Genomic DNA, 7,913 nt, shown 5'->3' with positions numbered 1-7,913 from the left:
CCAGCCCCACATCCACTCAAGGGCATCCCAAGCCCATTCCTCCTTCTTCAGAAGGCACTGCCAGCTGCACCCAGTGAGTTATTATTTCTCTCATCTCCAAATAAAACAAAAAGCACAGTTGCTTTTTTTGTGTGAGACACAGTCTCACTCTGTCACCTAGGCTGGAGTACAGTGGCGCAATGTCGGTTCACTGCAACCTCCGCCTCCTGGCTTCAAGTGATTCTCATGCCTCACCCTCCCTAGTACCTGAGATTACAGAAGTGTACCGCCACAGCTGGCTAATTTTTGTTTTTTTAGTAGAGACGGGGTTTCACCATGTTAGCCAGGCTGGTCTTGAACTCCTGACCTCAAGTGATCCACCCGCCTCGGCTCCCCTAAATGCTGGTTTTACAGGTGTGAGCCACCTCACTCGGCCTAAAAGGCACAATTTCTTTGACCCACTTTCTTCTCCACTGTTTCTCGCCTTCCATTCACAAGAAAATTCCTCAAAATTTTTCCTTCACTTGCCTGCGATTTGTCTCCTTCTTCCGGCTCATAAACCGACTCCAATGAGCCTCTGCCCTCACCACTCCGTGGGAGCTGCACTTGCCAAGGTCGCGGTCACCTCTTTGTTGCTAGGTCCAGCCATGCCCGTTGTCAGGGCGACAGAGGTGCTGCCTGCAGTTTCCCCAGCATATTAAAACATATGTCCAGAAAACAATTTATACAAGAATGTTCATAGCACTTTTATTCATAATACGAAAAACTGGAAACATTCAAGCATCTGTCAATACAAGAATGGATCACTAAACTGTGATACGTTCATTCCATGGAAAGCCTAAAGGAACAAACTGTTGACACACAAAACAACACGGCTGAATCTCAAAAACCTTTTGAGTGCAATAGGAGCCATACACAAAAGAGTGTGAGAAAAAAGATAAATAATCATGGTCTCAAGAAATGCAGAGCAGAGAGCCCAGAGGCAAAGACTCACAGGGCAGCGGATCGGTCCCAAACTGTGGGGACCTAATTAAGAAACTCCTGCTGGATTTTGCCCAGCTCCATTTCCAAACTATTGTGGGTCAGTGACTTCTTTATCCCTTCCTTGTTCCCTCATTTGGAACTAGAATCACTGTAGTTGTTATTCCATGTCTGTCCCGTCATTTCACATTAGGGGCAGATAAGCTGTTCGTTCAGTTTCACAGGTCGACGGAGGAAAGGGAATTATGTCAAGGATCTGTACCTAATGGACACCCTCAGAAGCCTCATCCACACCTGGTGTGGATGTTTTAAATGAGATTTTAAACTTTTCATCTGATGTGCTCTTAATGACATTTTTCATGTTGAACTAATGCTTTCATGACATGAAATTGGGAAATCTTAGGGGAGAGGGTGAATGCATTTCGCAGTTGGGGGAATGTGAATACTGCAGTAGATGGAATTTCTGAAACGGTCCCTAAACATGCCACACCCTTGTCTCTAAAGCCCGTTAAGGTGATGAGACACCATTCCTGTGATTATGTTGTTATATGCCAGTTATATGACTTTAAGCTGGTGAGGTTACCTGCATGAACTGGATCTAAATACATCACTCCATACATGACAACTTTCTGGGACTGGTTGGAGAAGATGAAGTCAGAGAAGGTAGGAGCTTGAGAAAGACTCCATGAGTTATTATTGGTTGATGATGGAAAAGACAGGTAAGGAGGAAAGCAGGTGGCCTCTGGAGTCAGAGTGTCTCCTGGTTGACAGTCAGCAAAGACAAAGGACCCTCAGTTCCCCACAAACAAGAATAGGAACTCTTTCAATATCTGTATTGAACTTTGAAAAGTAGCTTGAGCTCTAGAAAAAAACACAGCCAGCCCATTCCTGGATTTTAGCCTCACATGACTCTGATCAGAGAACCCAGCCACTTCATTCCAGACTTCTGTGGTTTCAAACCACTGGTTTGTGGTAATGTGATAAATGGCAGCAAGAGAAAACTAGTACAGGTGTCTGTCTCTCCTCTTGAATTTCAATTTCAGATACATGGATGCTAACCCCTCTAAGAGAAAAAAATCAGTCAACCAATCAATGAAAAAAAAATATTGCCCTCAGCTTTATGTGGCTGTTCCAGAGCCCTTGTCACCTGAAGAAGACAATGAGGGGTATTTCAGGCATGTGAAGAGTGTGGCTTTACTGTTATCAATCACATTTCTGAAAGAATAAAAATGGTTGAGGTCAGGCCATGGCTCATGTCTGTAATCTTAGCACTTTGGGAGGCCAAGGCAGGTGCATCACTTGAAGTCAAGAGTTACAGACCAACCTGGCCAACATGGAGAAAGCTTGTCTCTACTAAAATCACAAAAATTAGCCAGGCATGGTGGCAGGCGCCTTGACATTGTTACTGCCTTGACAGAAAGATGCAAAAATTTTTAAAAGACAAATAAATAGAGTGAAAGCTGTAGCTCTGTGAGGCTCAAATAATATCTCATTCAAGTCACAATGAACATTCTCATTCAAGTCACGATGAACATTCTCATTCAAGTCACAACGAACATCTAGCAATCGTTCTGAACACCATATAATTCACTTAACACATTTTGCCCAAAAGCCCAACACATCTTAATGACCAACACCCATATGGAGCCAAGAAACAGACAATCATTTTTAAATTATCACCTGTGACTCCATCAGCTCTACACACTTATTTTTTAAATGTTATTCATTTATTTATTATTTTTATTTTTTGTAGAGATGGGATCTCACTATGTTGCCCAGGTTGATCCAGAAACAGACCCACACAAATTTCAGAAATCAGATGACAATACAGTCAGTCGATTTATGAAAAAAAGTGCCACACGGTGCAGAAGGAAAAGGATGGTCTTTTCAATAAATGGCGCTGGATCAAGCAGACACATCCATGTGGCAAATACTGAATCACAGCCAAGTGGGGTGGCTCACGCCTGTAATCCCAGCACTCTGGGAGACTGAAGCGGGCAGATTACTTGAGCCCAAGATTTCAAACCAACCTGGGAAACATGTTGAATCCCCATCTCTACAAAAAAATAGGAAAATTAGGCAGGCATGGTGGCGCACGCCTACACTCGCAGCTACTCAGGAGGCTGAGGTGGGAGGATCGCTTGAGCCAGGAGATGGAGGTTGCAGTGAGCTGAGATGCTGCCACCACACTCTAGCCTGGGCACTAGAGTGAGGCCCTGTCTGAGAAAAAAAAAAAAAAATGCAAAATCTAAAATAAAATTCTTATAAGGTTAACACACAAAATGTATTCATACTCTCAGGTTAGGCGTTGATTTCTTAAACAGGACACAAAAAGTAGTAACCATAAAGGAAAACATTGATAAAGTATAATTTCATCAAAATTAAGAATCTCAGACTGGGTGCAGTGGCTCATGCCTATAATCCCAATACTTTGGGAGGCTGAGGCAGGTGTATTATTTGAGCCTAGGAATTCCAGAACAGCCTATGCAACGTGGCAAAACCCCATCTCTACTAAAAATACAGAAAAGAGCTGAGTGTGGTCGTGCTCCCCTGGAGGTCCCAGCTACTTCCGGCTGAGGCAGGAGCATCACGTAAGCCTTGGGAGGTCAAGGTTGCAGTGAGCTGTGATTGTGCCACTGTACTCCAGCCTGGGCAACAGAGTGAGAGTCTGTCTCAAAAACAAACAAAAAAAGAGAATCTCCATTCATGAAAAAACACCATTAAAAGAGTAAAAAGGCAAGCTACAGATTGGAAAAAGGGAAAGGCAATACATATATATCCTAGAAAGGACGCATATCCAGAATAAAGTATTACAAATCAACAGAAAAACAAGCATATCCATGAAGACCAGATAAAAAGATTTAACAGGCCCTTCACAAAACAGGACATATAAATGCCAACAAAAGATACTCAATCTCAACGAAACCACAGTGATAATATTACTACACCCCTACAAGAATGGCAAAATAATTTTTAAATGCCAGGCATCAGCAAGGACGTGGGGTAACAAGAATATCCCTGTTAAATGATTCAACCACTTTGGGAAAATGTTCAACAATATGTAATACTAAAGTTTTATCATTCATATACATCTGAAACCAACAATGTCACTCCTACAAATATGCCCCAGTCTAGTAATGCTCTATTTCTTGATCTGTGGTGGTTCACTTGGTAAAAATTCATTACCTTTTGGATTTTTGTTTTCTTTTTGTTTTTGTTTTTGAGACAGGGTCTCACTCTGCCATCCAGGTCGGAGTGCAATGCCATGATCATGGCTCACTGCAATCTCAGCCTCCCGGGCTCTGGTGATCCTCCCACCTCAGCCTACCGGGTAGCTGGGACTACAGGCACACACCACCACACACAGCTAACTTTTGTATTTTTAGTAGAGCCAGGGTTTTGCCACATTGCCCAGGCTGGTCTGGAAATCCTGGACTCAAGTGATCTACCCACCTTGGCGTCCCAAAGTGCTGGGAACACAGGTGTGCTCTACTGCGCCCGGACCACTTGCACTTTTAAAATAGTGAACTTCTTCTGTATACTTCAGTACCTTTTCAAAGATTTCTTTGACGCAAAGTTCTCAGAAATCTTAAAGCTAGCATTTCAGAATAGAAAAAAATAGCTTCCAGTTCACTGGTGAAGTTTTACTAATAAAATTTAAAAACAAAGAAGGATGAACAACACTGTAACCCAAAGAAAAGATACCACTTGAGAAAAGACTTCTTTTCGAAAGCAGCTCTAGCAGCAAAAGACAGGAGGAAAGCAAGGAAACCATGTCAAACGTCTGGGTTAACTCTTCAGTGAAAGGACGCCAAATGAGATGATCTAAGAAGCCAGAAAGAAAGACAGACAGACAGACACAGGGAAATCACAGCAGCTCTTTGCAGTGCAAACACCAACCCCACAATCCATCCGACCGGAAATCCTGCGGTTAATTTGAGGCTTGCCCCGCTAGTCATGAGGTGATTTGGTGATGGCCACAAACGCTCCTCATGTGCATCCTGGATCTGGCACACCTGGCTTCCCCATCACCAGCCTGGAGACACCGCCAGGAGCAGAATCCCCGAGGCCAATAAAGACTCCAACTTTGCAAGCAGAGGGAACCGATTTCTGGACCCGAAGGTGGGGTCCGGGGTCAGTGTCCTCTACGGGATACAGGAGGACGTGCCCCCGAAGCTGCTCCGTCCCTCCACCGCCTGCGATGCCATAGAACACCCGCCAGCCAGTTTCTTCCCCAGCGCACACCAGAGGTGGGCTGCGGGCGGCAGCAGCAGGGGAAGAATGGAGCTCAGGGAACTCAGGCCCCGGCCGTGCACCCCCCACACCCACCACGCCTCGCGCAACAAAACTTGCCACGGCAGCGCCTCGACCCAGCTGTGCGCCTGCGGGTCCCGAATTCACCGCAGGCCCCGCCGGGCGTGGCGCCCTCACCTCGGAAAGGCTGGGTGGACTTCGCTGTAACTTCCCATCCAGAGGGCAGCCGGCAGCCGCGTCGCCGCGCCTAGGCCCAGCTCCTGGCGCAGCAGGTCGCCAGTCCCGCGTTCCAAAAGCGCCATGCTCACTCAGAAGCTCAGGCAGCCTCGCGACCCTCACCTACCCCTCCCAGTACCACCGCGGTCTCAAACACCAGCCAGCCCGGGGGCCGGGTCCAGCCCGCGACTGGCGCCTCAGGATGGCGTCAGAACCCAAGGCACAGGCACAGCGGGGTCTTAAAGGGACCGGGGCCGCCTCTACTGCATCAGGGTTCCAGCAGGTTAGGGGCCTCGCGGGCCCAGAAAAGGAGTAACGAGGGGATGGACCTAGTGCAGCAGGGATGGGGAAATCCCTCTCTCTCCTCCGCCTCTCTTTCAAAGCACCAGCCCTCCACTCTGCAAATCGCTGATTTTCGCGTCTGCTTGAACAGCCCCTGTCAGGTTGAAGAGGCAGGAGACATACCCTCTCTGAGGCCAGAAGCCACCCCGCGCTTAGCACTGCAGGCCTGGCGCTGCCACACCGCTCGGAGTCTGACTTCCAGGCCCGGGCACGCGCGGTGCAGAGGCGCAGGCTTCAGAAGGCAGCCCCCAGCAACCCCGAGAGGTGGCCTTAGGTCACTCGCAAAAACAATAACCAACGTGTCATGGCACTTGTAGTTATTTTCCAATTTAAATTTATAACAGATTTTACAGATGGGCTTCCACTGAAATAAGCCTTGGAGATAAAGAAAAACCTTCTTTTAACAAGAATTGGAAATACCAAGAAATAGGAAATAAAGCCATGCCGTCCACCCAGCTAAACTTTGAAAACTTGGTGTTTTATCTAAGGCAAATATTTGCATAACTTTAGGTCATGCCATTATTTAAAATCAATTTCAATTAACAATTTCATTGCAACTGAATCTATCTTGTATCAGCAAACAAAGATACATCCCAGATAATCTACTTCTGCCCTCCTATATTCCATCCATCAGCAAGTCCTACTGGTTTTTACCTTCCAAATTTTCCTTGAATGTGTCCTCTCCTGTCTCCTCCATCAGCACCCTAGTCTAGGCTACCTTCACCTGGGGAGTGGGGGTGGAGGGACTACTGACCTAGTTTCTCGTGGTTTACCCATATCCCCTTTATCGCCTCTCTAATCTCATCACAACTGGCAGAGTGGCTTTTTCAGAATATAACGTGACCCTGTCACTTCCCAGCCTAAACCACGTAAACACCTTCCCATTCTCTTAGACGAAACCTCCCAACTAACCAAGCCCTGAATGGCCTTTTCTAAAGGAGGAACAGTATTTCTTGACACATGAAAATGACAGAAAATTCACATTGCAGTGTCCCTAAACAAAGTTGGACTGGAACCCACACCCCTCTGTTCATGCGCTGTTTGGGGCTGCTTTCTCACTACCCCGGCAGAGCCAAGTAGCTGCAACAGAGACTGTGTGGCTGGTTAAAGCAGGAAATATTTACCATTTGGGCTCTTTACAAAAAACAATTTGCCAACCTCTGACCTAGTTCATGAAATCTGTACCTTTTGTTGTTTGCAGATTCCTTTGAGAACTGGACAAGGACACCAGCTCCTCTCCTTGGAGAAACGTGAGCCTGAGCGTGCACACAAACGCACGCAGACTTTTGCACAGATTCAGGGATTCAAGGAGTGCTCAAAGCCCATCCATTCACATGAAGGTCAGGTGAGAGGGCGAGTCAGAGTTCAAGCCCTGGTTTTACATAGGGGGAAACATGATTCCAGAAAGGGGGAGCTACTGGCCCTAGGACACACAGCAAGCCCCAGGGCAAGGGGTGGCGCAGGGAGAGTACCTGGTGCTGGAGCTCCTGCAGCTCCCACCGAGCCTCCAGCCACGAGCGCTCCAGCTCCTGCAGCCCAGTTCACAGCTCCCCGGACTCCTTGCCCACGGCTCTCCGTGCCTCCTCTAGGAGTGCCAGCTTCTGCTCCTTGTCCTCACTGGCAAGCTTCAGGGTGGAGAGGGCAGAGTTCAGCCCTGGGTCCTGGAGTAGTCAGTGGCTCTACACAAAAGCTGCCTCCTCCAGTTCCTGGAGAGGGTCAGGCACTGCCCGCCTATGCGGCCTCTGCCAAGAGCTGAGCCCTCCAGGGCTGGGGCCCAGGCCCTCGGCTGGGAGGGGTAGACCAGTGACTCCAGGAGGAGACCTGGTTTCCAGGGTGATGAGGCAGGTGGGTCTGAGTCTGGACCCAACCCTGCCCGCTGCCCCTCTGCCCCTTTCCCCAATCAACAGGGAGGAAACCTTCCTAAAATGAGCCAGTTGCCAGGCTCTGCTCAGGAGACAGAGGATCCGTATCTGGGCAATTTCCCCAGAACCTTGGGGTTGATGTTAGATTTCAGGGATGGGATTCCATGGGGACTCAGGGCTGGTCCCCCCATGACACCCCACCTGATGTGCTCACTCTGCCTTTTTCACAGCGGCCCGAAGCTCCTCCTTGGAGCGCCACAGGGCCTCGCACTCCTTGGC

At 47.9% G+C, this 7,913-nt stretch overlaps 1 long non-coding RNA gene across 18 annotated transcripts in view; it reads right to left on the bottom strand.

Annotated features, from left to right (window-relative positions):
- Positions 1 to 712: 712 nt before the first annotated feature.
- LOC117090022 overlaps positions 713 to 7,913 on the bottom strand; it is a 29,915-nt gene continuing 22,714 nt past the window's right edge. For 7 of the 18 annotated variants that reach the window (XR_004439864.1, XR_004439862.1, XR_004439870.1 and 4 more), the window contains 2 exons: positions 5,392 to 7,478; positions 4,498 to 5,156 (listed from right to left, as the gene is read on the bottom strand). This is a non-coding gene — a long non-coding RNA (uncharacterized LOC117090022). The other 11 variants (XR_004439880.1, XR_004439866.1, XR_004439869.1 and 8 more) reach the window with 11 other exon arrangements.

Source organism: Trachypithecus francoisi, unplaced genomic scaffold (assembly GCF_009764315.1).
Source record: "Trachypithecus francoisi isolate TF-2019V2 unplaced genomic scaffold, Tfra_2.0 Contig00943, whole genome shotgun sequence".
NCBI lineage: Eukaryota > Metazoa > Chordata > Mammalia > Primates > Cercopithecidae > Trachypithecus > Trachypithecus francoisi.
Note: the sequence above shows the minus strand (reverse complement) of the source record. Positions and strands in the feature narration are given on the sequence as shown.